The sequence below is a fragment of the Bidens hawaiensis genome, unplaced genomic scaffold (assembly GCF_021521415.1).
Source record: "Bidens hawaiensis isolate Kalapana, Puna unplaced genomic scaffold, B.hawaiensis_p1.1 tig00036368_1, whole genome shotgun sequence".
In the NCBI taxonomy this organism is placed as follows: Eukaryota; Viridiplantae; Streptophyta; class Magnoliopsida; order Asterales; family Asteraceae; genus Bidens; species Bidens hawaiensis.
Genome location: NW_027505408.1, coordinates 47,820 through 66,589, shown reverse-complemented (window position 1 = coordinate 66,589; position 18,770 = coordinate 47,820). Strand labels below are relative to the sequence as shown.

Here is an 18,770-nt window from a genome sequence, read left to right as displayed (position 1 = left end):
AGAAAGTGTGTAATGAGTTTTTGGCAAAATGTTATTTCTCTCATGGCATGCTCCCTATTTATAGGGTGGCATACATGAGAAGCATGAGTTATATTCAGTAAGGCCCAATGGGCTTCTTTACAATGGATCGTGGCCCAATACATACAAAATGACCAATTGGCTCCAAATACATAACCGAATCAATACAAAAGACTAAAACATACAAAAAAGACCTAACAACCCTCTCAACATATATACTAAAAAACATAGAAATCAAACATTAAACCACTAATTAATATAGCTGTCAGGGTCAACTAAAGAACCGAAGTCGGAATGACAATGAATCCTAATTTTGAAAAACTTTAACAAAAGAACAGATTGCGGAATCATACACATAACATCGTGTATAATATAAGTATATATAACGGCCAACATGTCGCGATGTTTCTTTTCAACAAAGCACAAATGCATCGATTTATATAAATAAATATTGACTTACTTTTGGATAATAAAACAATTTAATATATTACAAGAATTTGTAGTATGAGTTTTGGATAAGGTAATGATTTATGTTTTCAATTAAGCACCGTTCAAATCAACCTGTTTTAAAAAATAAAGGCATTATTCTTTCTTCTAGTCACAATACTACTCACAATAGTCAATATCAAGAAAACTCCCTAATCAATGACTATAAATCAAAAGGAGAAAAGGATCTCACTAATTTAGAAGAAGAAGATAAAGAGTCAATCGCCGAATCGTCGGAGGTGTTAAGGAGAAAAAAACCCTAATCCCTATTACTTATTCAGACCTCACAAATTCGATGATACAAACACAACAAAAGCGTTAGAGTTATGAAGAAAAAAAAAACTTTTGATTTATTATGCTAAGGGTTATTGATGATTTTATCTCAAAAGATACAAGTGAACAATTATAAGGGTTAGTAGATTAACAACCACGTGATACTGTGAAGGAAGTCCTAGCCTCCACAAGAAGCAATCACTTTGTAAGTAACATAATTTATAAATCTCAGATTTTATTCCATACTTGAGTCATGGGTTAAGTTAAGGATATATCTTTAATTAATCATTCATTTACACAAATCTAAGTTAGTTTTTCTGTGCATGAATCTTACTTCATCTATAAAAACTAGGTCCTGATCATAAGTGTTACTAACATACATACACAACATACTAAGATGTATCCACCAATGTCGGATGCCATTGATACTACACCTACACCAGCCTTCGAAGATAGTAACAATGAATGGTTTCATTCGATATTGAAAGCCATGTCACCGCCTACTAGTACAACTCGATTCCCTAGAGTTCATATGACCCTGAAAGAACGCAAGGATCATGAGAAATATCATGCCCCAGAAGTTGTCTCTATTGGTCCGTACCATCATGGAAAACCAAACCTCGATTCAGTGGAGAGTTTCAAACTTCTCTATACAAACAAACTACTAAAAGGTAACCAAGTTATGATTCAAAATTTGTATCATAATCTTGCGCAAATGGTTCCGACATGGAGAGGATATTATGAAGATGATGTTTATCTCTCAGACGATGAGTTCACAAAAATGATGCTGCTAGATGGTTGCTTCATTCTGTATGTTATAGAGCATATATTCTTGAATAATGAAACGGATCCTTAACAGGCCACCAAATCAAGTTTGTTCAACAAGACATCTTTTTGCTAGAGAACCAAATCCCATATTGAGTTCTAATCGACCCGATGATTCATGGGATTTGAAGATCAAACGGTTTGTGGACGACAACATTTTAGCAGCAGATCCACGCAGAAGAAGATCACGGGACACTGCTCCTATTACTGAACAAAACATTAATCATCTTCTTGAACTTTTGCGAACGAGGCTTACAAAAGAAAAATCTCTTGGTCCATTACCGAACGACAGGTACAGTTTTCGTAACGTCAACGATAGCTTACAGAAGTAGGCATTCATCATAATCTTATCAAACATTTCCTGGTTTCCAAGAATGATTATTATTAACCAAGAAACATTTACAGGTACACTTTTCGCAACGTAAGGGAGCTTGTTGATGTAGGGATTCGTTTCAAGGCAAGTTACACTATGTCTTTGGCTTTAGTTAAGTTCACTAGTGTCTGGTGGGGGTTTTCACCGGTTGTTGAACTCCCACCAATAATAGTGGATGATTCCACCAAGCCTATGTTGTTAAACTTGATAGCCTATGAAAAATACTCAAGTGAAGCACGTGATTCATGGGTTACATCGTACGCATGTTTTCTTCATTCTCTGATTGAAGACCCTGAAGACGTTAGGTTCTTAGAAAAGCTGGGGTGCTAGAAAACTTGTTAGGAAGCGATAAAGACGTCGTGGAATTGTTTAAAGAAATATGCACTGATTTAGTACCAAATAGCTTCGCATATTCACACGTTAGGTACAACAAACAATGAGAATTGGAATGGCACACTAATGTCCCAACTCAATCATGAATATGTCAACAACCCTTGTGCATATTTTTCGATTTTTGGAGTGATATCTCTTACTCTTAGTGCTGTTCAAACATACTTCACTATTTGGCATCCCAATAGCGAATGCGATGATCTTGGCAAGTTTTTGAAGAAGAACCATCACTTATAAGCAGCGAGTGAGTCGATGGTCGTTATTGTATCTTTAATTCTGGTGTGTTATGTTTGATTTGTCAAGTAATCACTATTTATGCTTTTTTTTCTTAAATAAGATAATTGTTTGTGCTGAGTGTAACTATGTATGTATCTGCAGCTATGATTATTTAAGATAAATAAAGAGATGAGTTTGTGATTTATATTGGAAGTACATGCAAAAAGAGTCATATCCATTTGTTCAAATTGTTTCTAGAAATCTTGCATCAATTTTCCTTTGCTTTGTAGGAGCCATTTCATGCAGAGAAACAAATTTTCACACAAAGATAATAAGATGAATGTATTAGACTCGTATATTTGGCAATTGGAACTCAGTAGTCAAATTAGTACTCATCTAAACCAATATATATATATATATATATATATACACACACACTAAATATATTAAGAAACCATAATTAAATCCCATAACCAACCAACTACAAGGTAATTTTAAAATCTCGGCTCCATTCTCCGACTCCAATGAAGGTATCAGATTGGTTTCCGACAGAAGAGTTAGAAGATGACAAAAAATTTGAAAAAAAAACGGTGATAACCGGATGGCAAAAGACCAGAACACAAGTCAATCAAGTAAACAAAGACGACATTAACCGGGGTGTGTACATAAAGCCAAGAAAATCAAACCGAAACAAAAACCGACGGTTTAGTTTTATGTTTTATAAATACCAAACTTTTGATATTGTTTCGGTTTTGCGTGTATTTAAAACCGTAAAGTCTATACTGAACTTACAAATTTTCATTTAGTAAATTATAATAATTTAATATATAGTTTAACCAAAACATATAATAATCAAAAAAGTTAATAAATAGAAAAAAATTTAGGCCTAAATTCATCATGCTTGGCCTAAAATTTCTATCCCAAGTCCAAAAATACCAAAATTGAACAGAACCTGAATAAAAAAAAACAAAAACTGAATCAGCAATTTCTAAAAACTCAAAACCAAAATTTTTGTTTTTGTTTGCTTTTTAGCCCAAAATCGACTCATACACACCGTTGATAATAATCTAGCTATAAGACGCCAGGATTGATGAGATGGGGCTTGGATATGTTGGCTTGCGCATAGGGTAGAAAAATGGATACATATCACTTTGGTGATGGATTTGTGGTCAAAATTATGGCCGCAAAAATCGTATGTACACTATACATATAAAAATCTTTGTTACTGTTTGGTTATTATTTATAGACAATTTGACTTAAGTTAAATAATTATATAACTTAGTTATTCTTCATTAATTTTATTTTTCTAACAACTTCGACCACTTCATGTTAATTTACAAAACAATAACTTAGTAATAACTAATATTTTATATATTCCATTTGTCTCACTTTAGAAAAATATTAACATTTATAAAAAAATTATTAGTTAGTTTTATTTATATTAAAAATATAAATATTGATTTCAAAAAATAAAAATAAGTACTCTACTAGCTTTTTGTCATGTGAAACTTGTGGGAGTAACTTAATATTTATTTAAGTTAGGAATATACTTAACTTTATATCCATTATTATAGTATTCTTAACTTCATAATTTGTAGACAAGGGTAAAGTACTAAAGTTTCAGATTCTCTACTAAGTCCCTATGTGTTATCCTCATGCCAATGCTGTAGGGCCAATATTATATATTGCTATAGCCAATTTTATATATTATTTTTAGGATTGTATATGTCGTTTTATTTTGCTTTAGTCGGTGTAGCACGTACTCGGTACGTTTATTTTATAGGTTTATTATGTAAAGTTTGGAGAAATGGGGACCATATATAAAGGGCACTTTACCCATTTCTCCACAACTCAAGAGAAACAACTCTTGGAAATAAAAAGAATTTCTCTCTCTCTCTCTCTCTCTCTCTATCTTCTTCTTCTTTCTTTCAAGCAAATAAATCAAACAAACTAAGATCCGAGATCCGAGTGTCGTTGGTGATTTCCGCTAACCAACAACACGGATTGATCCGAGTCAAGTCTTGAGATCCATTTAGAGGACCTACAAGTGGTATCAGAGCTTTCGGCTCGACTTTTTGTGGTTTTTGGGTCAAACTTATCGGGTTTTGATCTTAGTTTTTGTTGGATTTGAGGTTGATTTCGTGTTACTCATCTCTTTTGGAGTCCCTTACACCTTGGAAATACACGAGAATCACCAAATCTAAGTTTTTAGTGTTTTAAGTTTTTGTGTCCGAGCTCAGATTCGGCTTAAAAATTCAAATCTAGGCCGATTTATTGATTTTTAGACTAAAGTCTTTTTGACTTTTTGGAAGTTTGGGTCTTACATTCTCAAAAAAAAAAAAAAAAAAATCGCATCGGGTATTGTAGCAGTAACTTCCGGGGGGGGGGGGGACTGTAGCAATCGCATCGGCGAGATACTGTAGCACTTCGCACGGGGGGGGGGGGGGTACTGTAGCAACTCGGCACTGTAGCAACTAATGCGAAAAAAGAAATTTCGCATGTACTGTAGCAACTCATGCGAAACACTGTAGCAACTCGGTACTGTAGCAACTCATGCGAAACACTGTAGCACTCGGTACTGTAGCAACTCGGTACTATAGCAACTCATGCGAAACACTGTAGCGACTCAGAACTGTAGCAACTCGGTACTGTATAAAAAAAACTTAATTTTTTTTTTCCCAAAAAAATAAATAAATTATCGAGTTAAAAAAATGTCTTACGAACCTAAACTTGGAGGAAATTTGGATATGGGAGGAAGCCGAAAAATGATAAAAGGAGAATTCGACATGTTTACACACATTAAAGGAGAATCGGTTGCCTCTCTTATCAACAGATTTGAGTCACTCATCACCAAAATGAGTAGTGTCGGTATCATCATTGGTTTGTTTAAGATCAACATGAAGTTGTTACTACCTTACACATGGAACATCAATGTGGTTACCATCAAAAGAACCACAAACCTATATACCATGACACTCTTAGAGTTGGCTTCTACCATCAAGGCTTTTGAAATAATGGAAGATAAGCTTCAAATGAACAATTAGTCCAAAGAAAATAAAGTTGGGACAAGTAATAAAGTTGGGACAAGTGCTGCCGGTAAAAGTAGTCATGCATGTCCTATCATTCCCGACACATCACCAGCTGACGAGGTAAATCACAATCTTTGTTCTTAAGCATGCATCAACAAAGTCACATACTATAGATATCATCAAGACGAAGTTTTGAAAGAAAATGAAAAACTTCGTCAGTTAAATGCTGAATATGTAAAAGCTGACAAGATCTATGTTGAAAAGATTAAAACTCATCACGATGATGTTGCAAATCTTAAACTTAAAATCTTTTAAGAAGAGCACAATGTCATCTATTACAAGAACATAATTAACAATTTAAAAGATGAAATTGAAAAGTTAAAACTTGAAGTTTCTGACAAAAAGGAAAAAGATAAGCAAGTTGAAAGATTTGAAGCATCATCTGAGAAATTAGATGATCTTATTGGAACCCAGAGAAGTTCTAAAGTTAAAGCGGGGCTGGGGTATGATTACACTGCCGTACCACCACCATTCAATGATAACTACACCAGCTTGCCCCACTTTAGCTATAATACTTTTCCAGACGAGGAAATGGAATACGGGGTTGGTAGAATACCAAAGCCTGTGAAATTTGTTCATGCTGCCTCTCAAACTACGGCTCCAGTCTCATCATCTGATAAATCTGACATCAATGTGTCTTGTGTAGCAGGTGATGTAAATGGTGGTGAATGTGGGACGGTTAACCTGGGTTGTAAGCTAAAAAGAAAGTTAGAACCACGTTTTGAATCATGTGTGGATCTAACCAAAACTATTAACAATCCAGTTTGTAATAAAGTTTGTGAATCCATGTTGGGAAGTTTAAAGTCAGAGTCAAATTATGTATTTTGTGAAAATTCAAGTGATGATAGTTGTACAAACGTTTGCAATGAAAATGAATATTCTTCCTCTGACTCAGATTATGAAACCATTTGTGATGAAACTTTTGTTGAAAAATGTGTCAACGAAAGTAGGGCTGTTGAGGTGAACATATCAAGTTGTTCATCATCAAGTTGTGAGACTGAGGATAATTCAAGTAAAAGCAAAGTTTTTGAAAATGAAAAGGCAAGTATTTCGTGTAAATATGTTCCACCAAATATACGATCATTTTCTCAAACAACCAATCAATTTAGAAATCCTCAGCCATACAACTTCTGTGACAACAACTACTATGGTCATTATCAACAAAATTTTGTTGATCCATATTACACAAATGTGTTTTATAATCATGTTCCTTTCCAAGGATCACCTTTCCCACCACACCAACCACATTATAGTTCAGATGAGTTCTTTGGCACTCCCAGGAGAAAGTGTTGTTTTGTGTGTGGTTACTCTTCTCACCTTGCAAGACATTGCAAGCACTGGTTCAAGCAACAACTTGATATTCAAAGGCGGCTTAGTCAGTCCCCAAAAAGAGCTTTTAGTAGCCTTGATTCAAGGACTGATCAAGCTGATAGTGAACTTAGTGAAATGGATGTGAGATCCAAAGTAAATAAAGTAAAACACAAAAAGAAACCTTTTTGGAAAACCAAGAAGGATAAAATCAAAAAGGATCCTAAGACTGTAAAGTCTGAGGATTCACCAAAAATAGTTTCAAAATCAAGAAAAGAAAAGTCCAAAATTGCCAAAACCAAGGAACAAGTTTTTGCTTGGATTCCTAAGGACTGTTCTTCATCAAGTGAGGCTCCACCAAGAAATAAATGGTTTTCAGGAAATAAAATTAAGTTCGGTAGGTTTACGGTTGACCTTCCCGGGACAAAAGTGTGCCGGGAACCCATGTCTATTTAAACGCTTAGTGCATGCAGAGTCAATCAAGGAGGACTATCAATAGTATTAGGTACCTAGATAGTGATTGCACCCAACATATGATGGGAGATGAACCCTTGCTATTTGATGCTAAACCATTTGATGGTGTGTTCGAGTCTTTCATAAGCGACATGGGAGGACAAACTTCAAGGAGGGGAAGCCTTGTTTAAATGGTTCAACAACAACTTTCGAGCATTTCTCAACTAACCTCGTCCAACTACTTCTCTCAAGTGATGGATCCAGCATCAGCTGTTGGATCTCGGTTTGAATCTCTTCAACTTTGTCATACAATGTGATAATGCATGCTTAAGATAGTCCATCTGACAACAACTTTGTTGACCTTTTCACTAAAACCATCGATCATGCTCGATTTGAATTTCGGGTCGAATAGATCGGCATGATCAATTTTGATTAAAACAAACTATCTATCTTTTTGTATATAAAATTGTAAATATTTTTCAAATATGTCACAATTTTAGAGGGAGAAAATGAGTTAAGTTTAACTCACCAAAAAGATTTTCAATTCATCTTAAGAAAAGCAAAAACAAATCATTTGATTTACCAAAAAGATTTTATATTACTTTTAAGAAAATCTAAAAGGAATTATCCCGTTTAGAGGGAGCTCCTGCTTAGAGGGAGTCGGATATTTAAAATTTTGAGAAATTGATCCGACCATTGGAAAATGATAAGAAATTATCTCTAACGGTTCTAGCACATGAAAAGAGTAGATCAAAAGCCAACAAGATCATTGCTTGATGTGTAGATAGGCTTGACAAATGAGTAAGTGTCATAGTGATATAAACTTAAATATCTGCCTATGCTAGTGGTTACACGTTATGAAGCGGTTGCCGACTCCAATTAAAGTCATATTAATGAAGGCTGAAATGCAATTAAACATATCATACCCAAGCCTCTCTTTACCTTATCACAGTTGTCTTATGAAAAATCAGTGTCATTTTTAATTTCTATTGAGTCAAGAAAAGAGTCAAGTAATGCTTCAAGAAAAGCAAGAAAAAGAAAAACAAAAGAGTTAGAAAAGAAAAAGAAAAATCAAGAAAAAGAGTCAGTTCTAGGAATTTTAACTTCTGCGTTATTTCTTTATTTATTTTGATTCAAGCCTTGGACTTTCTCCTGCGCGATAATATGGTATTATCCGACCTGATTGTTAAGGCCCTGAATCTTCTGCTTTGTTTTATTTTCTTTCTTTTGTTTAAGCCTTGGACTTTCTCTGCGTGATAATATGGTATTATCCGACCTGATTGTTATGGCCTGAACTTCTGCTTTATTTTAATCTTTCTAGATCGAGTTAAGTGTACAAAGTTTCAAGTGCACAAAGTCAAAGTGTCAAGTGTGTTAATAAGATTACTGTGATCAACTAAGAAAGGTTTAAGTCAAGTTGAGGTGACATGTGAAAGCAAATTAAGCCCGAGGTATGATAGAGTCTGTAATTTGTCGGATTAAATGGGGACCACACAAGCATTGTGCCTAATTGTACCTTAACGTATCATGTTGACATCAAAATACTTGTTAAGTTTAAAGTGGACAAATTATATCTACAATCGACTTTGGGTTCTTGGCATAATAATGTCCAAATAGAAGTGTGATCTAGAACGTTAACAGATAATGTGATTCCATGTTGTGATCTTTCTCAGAAAAATAATTTAGTAAACTTTTAAAGTAAATATTTTTGATATATAATATTAATTTCATCTTTACTCCTATCTTATTTTTGTTTTATTTTTTGTTTCAACTTAAAAATATTATGTATATATTTTTGTAATATTAAAATATATGAAAATGCCAAAAAGATTTCAAGTTTTTATTATGTTCGTACATATTTTATTAAACTTTGTTTTATTCAAAATCATGTGTTTTGTTGTCAAGGTTGTTCATGCAATGTTTGTTGGAAACCTGGGACTTAAACAAATCATTTACAAGTTGAGAGATTGAAAATAAAATTTCAGGTTATTCTGCAAACACTTCAAACCAAGAGCTTGTTTTGAAAAGGAAAATTCTTCTTTGACCTTTGAGAGGGTCTGTGAACGAATCTTATTCGTTCTAAGTTTTGTGCAGGTGTAGATGAGCAGGTAGATCAAGATCAAGTCTGCTTGGAGTTGCAGATGCTGAAGCGCTTAAAAGAAGACGAGAACATGAAAGTTGGTGGTTGAACCTAAAGATGAACTGATTGTGTCTGAAGACAAAGAATGAAACCATCCGGCTCAAGAAAGTCAACAAAAGAAAATTAGATGTCGAGCCTCCCGCATATGATGTTTCTAAAATTCGCTGTTGCCGATCCTTCCCAGAAAATAAGATAAGAACGGAAAATAAAAATTTGTCCAAGATCCAATCAGGTTCAAGCTACAGGATCAAGACAAGTACTAGTTTTAAGAAATAAAGACGAAGCAAAGAACTTGACGAAGGTTCCATGACATACTCAATCCTAGAGGGAGATTGTAGGATAGAGAATCATCAGCAATCTTGGCTTCTTTCTTGCCAACTCCTTTCTTGCCACGGTTGTTGTGAAGGATAGAGAATCATCAGCAATCTTGGCAAATGCCCAGAAGTCCAAGACCCACTTATAGTACACATATGGGTTGGCGGTGATAGTATAGGCAAGGGGTGATTGCTTGAGTCCCTTGACCATGGAGGTAAATACTTTGTCTGCCTTTGCCTTTGGCAGCCCGAGAGCACAAAAATTATTATGACCCTGAAAGTCAAACCAAGAGATCATGAGAATCATCATTGAGAAATAAACAAAATAAATAAGATATATACATAAGCATTAAGTATTTACATATTATAATAAAAAAAATTATATACATTTTAGTTTTAACAAGGTTATAATTTAGTTTTAGTATGTTCATAAGGCAATTAGTCTACAATGTATAAAGATTAAGTCCAAAACAGTCCAAGAATCTAAACAGTTCATTTGTTTAAAAACAGTCCAGTAACTTCAGGTTTAAGATTCTGAAAAATTTTGCTAAGTGTTGGTTTTTCGCATGAGGCCTTATTTCGCTTCGCATGGAGTCATGCGAAGCGAAACAGACAATCCATTCGCTTCGCATGAGGTGAAGCGAAGCGAAATAGATGTTTCGCTTCGCATGAGGTCATGCGAAGCGAAACAGAAATATATTTCGCTTCGCATGAGGTCAAGCGAAGAGAAACAGAAATATATTTCGCTTCGCATGAGGTCAAGCGAAGCGAAACAGAGATATGTTTCGCTTCGCATCACTAAGCGAAGCGAAACATTGTTTTTATATTGTTTTTAGGATTGTATATGTCGTTTTATTTTGCTTTAGTCGGTGTAGTACGTACTCGGTACGTTTATTTTGTAGGTTTATTATGTAAAGTTTGGAGAAATGGGGACCCTATATAAAGGGCGCTTTACCCATTTCTCCACAACTCTTTCACAACTCAAGAGAAACAACTCTTGGAAATAAAAATAATTTCTCTCTCTCTCTCTATCTTCTTTTTCTTTCTTTCAAGCAAATAAACCAAATAAACTAAGATCAGAGATCCGAGTGTCGTTGGTGATTTCCGCTAACCAACAACACGGATTGATCCGAGTCAACTCTTGAGATCCATTTCAAATGACTTGATAGTGGATATCAAGTCAGTGTTTGTCATCATGTTTAGATTGGTAGTTCTCTTGATTGTGACAGTATTGGTACTCTAGTTGTATGGCAACGAATTCATCAACTTGTGGTTGACCTTAGCATTTGCAATGTTGACACTTGCAGCCCTAATTCTTACCATCAACTTCTCAAATCTCTTTACCAACTCCAAAACAACTTCACCTTGACGATGATTAAACATATTGAACTCTTCTTTTAATAGGGCCTTCTTGTTTTCCCTAATTTCGGCATTGCCCTCAACTTTTTCAACAAGTGCTTCCCACAGAACCTTGGCACTTGTGTGTTCACGAAGAGTTTCAGAGATTTCATTTGAAAGACAAACAGTCAATATGAGATAGGCTTTCTTATCTTGTGCTAACAGGTCCCTGTCTGCTTGATCATAGTTTTCTGGAGCCTTAAGTTGTTCCCCAGCATCAGGGCGAGTCACGGGAACATGAGGACCTTGTTCAAAACATCTCATTATATCACTCTCAGTCAATGAGATATAATTCATAAATCTCCATTTGAAATCTGCAAAGTTATCATCCAAGGTCATATACTTTGGTGGCTTTGTAGGTGTTCCCACTTGGTTTTCCAACAGCAAATAACCCTTCAACAGCTCTGAATCAGTGCTAGCCATGGTCAAAGCAGTTACAAGCCTTTAACAAAGCTTAATTTTCAAGACAGTTAACTTTTTCGCACAAAACTGCTTCAAGCGAAGGGAAACAGATCCAAGAGATGCGAAACGGATCCAAGCGAAGCGAAACGGATCAAGCGAAGCGAAATGGATCCAAGCGACGCGAAACGAATCAAGCTAAGCGAAATGGATCCAAGCGAAGCAAAATGGATCTAGCTTTCAAGAAGAAATCTTTCTCGGGATCTGTTTTCACCTAACCCTATCAGTACTAGGTCAAAGGTTGTTGCACAAACTTTCATGCCATGAGAAGCGAAATTGTTTCTTATCAATTTTGACCAACTTTTTGATCCCGTAACCCAAGTTTTAACACCTTTTAACTGAAAACTTCTTAGATCTAGACTTGATATTTTTGCTAAGAACACTTTCTAAGACATTTTTATGAAGATTTTGCCCAATTCTTTTTGTATTTTCTTGTTTTTGAGGTTTTTCTGAACTTTCTTGTAAAGAGCATTTGTTTTCTTTTTCTCAAGATCAAAACCCAAGGTTGTGATCCAAAAACCCTCAACTAGGGAGCCGTGGCTCTGATACCAATTGTAGGTCCCTGTCGGGTGGATCTAACAACGTCTTTGGATCAACCTAACTTAGTGCAAGCAGAAATCACACTAAGCAACCAAGAGGTCTCGGATCTTGAGTTTATGTACGGGTAAAGAAAGTTGAGTGAGAGAGAGAAAGAGAAAGAGTGAGCTGAGAGAGAAAGAATGTTAGAGAGATGGAATTTTTTTTAAAAGGTTGTTTCTCTCATGGCATGCTCCCTATTTATAGGGTGGCATGCATGAGAAGCATGAGTTATATTCACTAAGGCCCAATGGGCTTCTTTACAATGGACCGTGGCCCAATACATACAAAATGACCAATCGGCTCCAAATACATAATCGAACCAATACAAAAGATTAAAACATACAAAATGGGACCTAACAATCTCCCTCTAGTCTTTAGTATTGGAACCCATCGGTGTCATAATCCAGCCAGCCGTCCTCGGGTAGTGGAAGTTCAACAACTCTTCTAACAAATTTGTTGAAGGCTTCCACTATCTGGTCTGTGTTCTGACAACCGATGTCCTCGACGGTTCCCAGGGGCGAATTGTAGAGCTTCTTGATATCTTCTATATGCAACCCATTAGCTCATGCTCGTCAAATACACGAATCTTAGGCAGATCTTTGCAGCGTATGACGGCCTCCCCTGTTGTGTTGTCAAATTCCCATCCTGTGAAGTCTCGGAGGATGATATGATAATTCTTTGGTGCCCTGTATCTCCACATGGTTCGTGGCTCTCCGGTGGCTGGGTCTATTTCTCTTGGGTTCTTGTACTTTCGACCCTTATTTGGCTCAAACTCCTTGTAATCGACCTTCGACTGTCGATGAAGATAATCTGGGATCCAACTATCCAGAGTGCTCCCAACCGCACCATGACCTAGAGCTTTTCGAAGATAATTGAGGTCAAGCTCTGGTAGTGACTTCAGCTCATGAAGGTTGAGATAAATCAGATCACCACTATATCGCCTGATCGCCCAACATGCGTTCTCCTTATTATACTTTGCATATACAATCAGCGAATCATCGTGGTAAGGATAGATGAGATCGCGAGCGCATGCACGACTTGACACTATATGATTCTTTCTCTTTCTCTTTAGTGGTTCCTGTGTCAAGTCAACAGTTGGAGTGGAGACGGGATCAGCAACAGGAGTCTCTGTAGTTTGAACTTGAGCAAGAGGAGTGTCGGGATTTGGTGAGTAATTGATGTAATCGTCTTCAACCCTCGCCTCTGTATTTTGATCAATAAGTTGCTCCAAGTTCTTTCCTGCTTCAATAAAGTCATCCATAGCACCTGCAAAGTCATCAGGAAATAAATCTTTATACATATCAGTAATCTGTGTGTCGAGCAGCAGGGTCTTGAACGTCATGTTGAGCTGGTGTAGGTGATTGAGTGTTATCTCCACCTCCACATCCTGCTGCCCCGGCCCCTCCGTCTCCACCTGCTCCACCGTCATCACCATCATCGTCATCATCATCAAAGCTATCATGAACTTCATCTTCATCGTCATCTTCTTCCTCATCATCATCTTCTTCATCACCATCATCGTCACCATCATATCCATCACCAACACCGCTAGACTGGCCTCCCTGTTGTACTAACCGACCAACAGTCGCCTCTCCTTCAGACACAACAGCCTGAACTCCTCGAACGGTCACAGAAGGACCTGCGGTAGGCTGTGAACCACCGACTTGAGAAGTCTCACCAGACCTTCTCCAAGTCCCAAACACAGCATCAAACCTATCCTCCAAACCATGAAATTCATCTTCTTGAATGCCCATGAGGTCTGAGGCCGCCTGGTACTTGCTCACCATGTCTTCATTCATCTTGAGCTGTAGCTCATTCAGACGATCTTGTTCCCTGATCTTTTCTTGTACGACCTCCATTTCTGCTCTGAGTGTATCGAGAGAGGCGGAGGAAGCAAGCTGATTTTCCAAATTTGCAACTCTTGAGTTTGTAGCTTCCTTTTCAACATCCCACCTTCTCGTTGCATCTTCTATCTTCTTGTTTACACTAGATCTGAGAGCACTAGCACTTGGTATGTCTCCTTCAAGTGTAGTCAGTCTATCTCCAAGTCTTATGTGATCTGCTCTCAGATTAGCGTTCTCAGAGGCCTCTCGGTTCATTAACACTTGTAGATTCTGAATTCGGGTGTGGAAGGTGTTTGTCAACAATCTTTGATTCTCAGCAAGAGCGTCACTTGCCTCTTTCTGCTCTTCCAACATCCTTATCCTTTCCCTCAGAGCCGCCTTTTCTTCCTCATCCTCCAACGCCTTCTGTTTCATCTCCTAAATGAACTTGAGGAGCACAATTTCTCTTTCCGCCCTCTTAGCGTTGGATTCCTCCAGTGCAACGATCCTATTGAGGATAGGATCCGCATACACTGGAGGTGTCGAAGACATCCCTCGGGAGATGGGTTTGGGTGAGATAATGGTGGATGGTGGGGTGGTGGTCGTTATGGGTGGTGAGGTTGTTGGCAAAGGGAGGGTGATGGCTTGGGTAAGGATTGGTGAAGTTATAGTGGTGGGTGTTGTTGGTTGTGTTGTAGATGGTGTGACAGTTTGGGTTGGGGAAGTTATAACGGTTTTGTTCCATAGGCTTGTTGTTTGCATTGGTGAGCTGAAAACTGATGAGGTGAATATGGATGAGGTTGGTTGGGCAGGTGGTGTTGAGACTTGAGAGGGTTCGGGTTGGTTTTGTTGTTGTGGTGGTGAGTGTGGTAAGGAAGGTATTTGGGGTAGGAATGTTGAAATTGGTTGGTCTGTTGGTGAAGGTTCAGGTGAGGATTCTGGTGAGTCATGGAGTAGGATCTTGGTTTTCTTGGCTTTGGTTTTCTTTCTGGTTTTTGGTGTCTTGTAGGCAGGGATTTGTATCTTGGTTACATCTAGTGTCTTGAGGGCTTGGGCCAGGGCTTCTTTGGTGATTTTTGATTGGTCGGAGGGTTTGTCTTGAGAGGGAGACTTGACAAGAGACTTGGTTGACTTCTGGGAGTCTCCAAGTCTCCTCAAGCGCTTCAAAGGCGGCTGGTCTTCTTCTTCCTCCTCAAGTTCTATCACTTTGCCCTTTTCAGCCACTTTCCTCTTTAAGTCATGCTTGGCCTTTGTTCGATCCTCGGCCGGCTCATCTGATGAATCTTGTTCACCTTCAACTTCAGGTTCATCATCATCTTCACCCTCAGCAGACGCCTCTTCCCCAGCAGGCTCTGTCTCCTCACATAAACCAAACTTAGGACCCGGCCATGGTCCTCGATACTGATGCCCCCTTCCCTTGGTGCTCAGCAACACACTGAAAAACCGAAGTTTTAATCTCATTCACATGGTACGGCTTAGGAAGTGACTTCTTGTCCTTGGCCCTTTTGGTCCCCGGTCGTGGAACATTTGGAATTAAATCGTCTTAAAGCAGCTGCACGAATCTCAGGTACATGAGCCATGTAGCACCACTCTTGATGTTTCCCATCATGCACTAGAATATCCTTCGAGAGTAGTTGAACTTCTCTCAATTAGTCCATACAGACATAATACGAACCCAGTCTGAACTCATACTATCGAATCCTCCACGAATATCAGTCAGTGGGTAACTATATGGAATAAAAACCTCCAGTATGGTGGAAGATGACTCTTTTCAAGGCTCCTCCATTCCATGTCGTATCCCATCTGTTCAACAAAACCAACCAGCTTCTTCTTGTTTCCTTTTTCATACGTATAATCTAGCTAGTCAGCAATCTTTAACACTCGTCTAATGTCTGCTTCTGTAATTGTCAACTCCTTTCTTGCCATGGTTGTTGTGAAGGATAGAGAATCATCAGCAATCTTGGCAAATGCCCAGAAGTCCAAGACCCATTTATAGTACACATGTACACATCTAGGTTGGCGGTGATAGCATAGGCAAGGGGTGATTGCTTGAGTCCCTTGACCATGGAGGTAAATACTTTGTCTGCCTTTGCCTTTGGCAGCCCGAGAGCACAAAAATTATTATGACCCTGAAAGTCAAACCAAGAGATCATGAGAATCATCATTGAGAAATAAACAAAATAAATAAAATATATACATAAGCATTAAGTATTTACATATTATAATAAAAAAAATTATATACATTTTAGTTTTAACAAGGTTATAAGTTAGTTTTAGTATGTTCATAAGGCAATTAGTCTACAATGTATAAAGATTAAGTCCAAAACAGTCCAAGAATCTAAACAGTTCATTTGTTTAAAAACAGTCCAGTAACTTCAGGTTTAAGATTCTGAAAAATTTTGATAAGTGTTGGTTTTTCGCATGAGGCCTTATTTCGCTTCGTATGGAGTCATGCGAAGCGAAACAGACAATCCATTCGCTTCGCATGAGGTGAAGCGAAGCGAAATAGATGTTTCGCTTCGCATGAGGTCATGCGAAGCGAAACAGAAATATATTTCGCTTCGCATGAGGTCAAGCGAAGAGAAACAGAAATATATTTCGCTTCGCATGAGGTCAAGCGAAGCGAAACAGAGATATGTTTCGCTTCGCATCACTAAGCGAAGCGAAACATTGTTTTTATATTGTTTTTAGGATTGTATATGTCGTTTTATTTTGCTTTAGTCGGTGTAGTACGTACTCGGTACGTTTATTTTGTAGGTTTATTATGTAAAGTTTGGAGAAATGGGGACCCTATATAAAGGGCGCTTTACCCATTTCTCCACAACTCTTTCACAACTCAAGAGAAACAACTCTTGAAAATAAAAAGAATTATTCTCTCTCTATCTTCTTCTTCTTTCTTTCAAGCAAATAAACCAAACAAACTAAAATTCGAGGTCTGAGTGTCGTTGGTGATTTCCGCTAACCAACAACACGGATTCATCCGAGTCAAGTCTTGAGATCCATTTAGAGGACCGACAAATGCCATAATCGAGAAGTTGTTTATGATCCCATAATCATTAATCCTAAGCCTCAAAATCCAAAAATGTTTGTGTCAAGGGAAAACCAGACCCCGGTCAATGAAGACAACACTCTTGATAATCATATTGACTTGACATTCAAACCCAATGTCAATGTCACTCCCCAACCGATTTCAACCGCATGAATCCCCATAGTCACGGAAATGGTGAAAGAGATGCACGACTACAAGAAATACTATGTTCCGAAGGTTGTCTCCAGCGGTCTATACCATTTTAGAAATCCAAGACTCGAGCTGATCGAGAAACTCAAGCCTGGTTTCACAATGAAGTCAAGAACGAATTGATAACAGAAACACAAACGAGCACACAATATTTAGGGTAAACCTCATGTATTATTATACTCAAGAAACTAGCACAAAACTTGAATACAATAATCCCTCTCACAATACCATAACCCTAACATGGCTATGTATTTATAGGGAGACCCTAACTTGACCAACAAGTAAAGCCCAAATATAAAGCCCAATTGTAACCCCATAAACCCATTACATCATTAATGAATTCCATAGGCCCAATAGATCTAACCCAGTCACCTACATGTGACGGGCCTATTAAGTTGGAAATTACTTCCAACAATCACCCCCCTAATTTCCTACTCGAAACTAGGAGATCTTCAACGCCGAGCAATCTTCTCATCTCGTCAAACTTGATTCTCGCAAGTGCTTTAGTAAGAATGTCAGCTCGTTGTTCCTTGCCACTAATGTGCTCCACCGCTAACTCATTCCGCTCCACACACTCCCGTATATAGTGAAATCGGGACTTTATATGCTTGCTCCGACTATAAAACATGATTTTTAACCAAAGAAATCGCCGATGTGTTATCAATCATTAACACCACTTTTTGCAATTTCCTTCCGGTCAATTCTGCCAACAGTTCACCTAACCATTCAGCTTGTCCCGTAGCTGAACTCGCCGCCATGTATTTTGCCTCGCATGATGAAAGCGCTACGGTGCATTGCTTTTATGAGCACCAAGAAATCGAGGCTCCCCCATAATAAAACACATGACCAGTAGTGCTTTTTCCATCATCTTCATCAATGTTATGGCTACTATCGCTGTACCCGATCAACTCCTTTGATCCACCTCGTTTATACCTGATCCCCCATCCAACAGTTCCTTGAATAAACTGAAGAATTTGTTTAATTACTGCCAAGTGAGACTTCTTTGGAGTTTGCATATATCTACTAACTATGCCAACCGAAAACGCCAAATCAGGTCGAGTGTTTACCAAGTAACGAAGACACCCAACCAACTTTCGGTACTCCGTTGCATCTGCATCAACATCATCCTCGGCTTTAGACAATTTCACATTAGGATCCATGGGTACACTTTTAGGATAGCAATCCTTCATCCCGACTTCTTTCAATAACCATCGGGCATAAGCACTTTGATGGATTTGAATCTCATTCTCCAACTGTGAGACTTCGATTCAGAGATAGTAAATGAGCATTCCCAAATCAGACATTTCAAATTTCTTGGACATCGCAAGTTTGAACTGATTAATGTGATTGTTGTTTGAACCCGTAACGACCAAATCATCGACATACAC

General features: G+C 37.7%; 2 pseudogenes; one reads left to right on the top strand and one right to left on the bottom strand.

Annotated features, from left to right (window-relative positions):
* The first annotated feature begins 1,174 nt into the window (after positions 1–1,174).
* Positions 1,175–2,602, top strand: LOC143613000 (UPF0481 protein At3g47200-like; annotated as a pseudogene).
* A 15,580-nt stretch (positions 2,603–18,182) lies between these two features.
* LOC143612999 (secreted RxLR effector protein 161 pseudogene) lies at positions 18,183–18,542 on the bottom strand (annotated as a pseudogene).
* Between the last annotated feature and the right edge of the window lie 228 nt (positions 18,543–18,770).